Source organism: Pteropus vampyrus, unplaced genomic scaffold, assembly GCF_000151845.1.
Source record: "Pteropus vampyrus isolate Shadow unplaced genomic scaffold, Pvam_2.0 Scaffold34, whole genome shotgun sequence".
Classification (NCBI taxonomy): Eukaryota; Metazoa; Chordata; class Mammalia; order Chiroptera; family Pteropodidae; genus Pteropus; species Pteropus vampyrus.
The window spans coordinates 5,313,571-5,314,120 of NW_011888815.1; positions in this window are offsets into that span (position 1 = coordinate 5,313,571).

The window sequence follows — 550 nt, forward strand, 5'->3', positions numbered from 1 at the left end:
CAACTCCCTACGGGAAGGGCTGGAAAAGGGCCCCAGACTGGTCTGCTGTGGGCTGACTCCCGGTCAGTTTGGTCTGTGGTTTGGAGCTCTTCCTCCGGTTTAAGAAATAGCCCAGGACTGATGGGGGAGGTGGGGCGGGGCACTGGGGAGAAGGGCGGAAGACAGAAATCTTTGCCCTGTATGAGATCTGACCCGAGTGATTATCCGCTGGGCCGAAGCGTCTTTTGATGCCTGGTTTAAAGGATGTGTTCATTAAAAACAAAACAAAATAAGACAAAACCAAAAAAAGAAAAAAAAAAAAAAGGAAAACAAATAGCTTCCATCGTTTATGTAAAATTCAGAAAGTACCAGAAAAACAAAAACAGGACAAGTCAGTAATTCATTCGACACTCAAAAATCGGTATTTCCACCTTTTGTTTAAACTAGGAGTTTGGACAAAATTGAGATCCCACTGCGGACTCAGTCACGTCACCCGCCTTTTTCGATCACTCTGCCGGAAGCTAGAAGGTTCTTCGTCAGCATAATCTTTTATGGCGGCATAGCAGTCCAG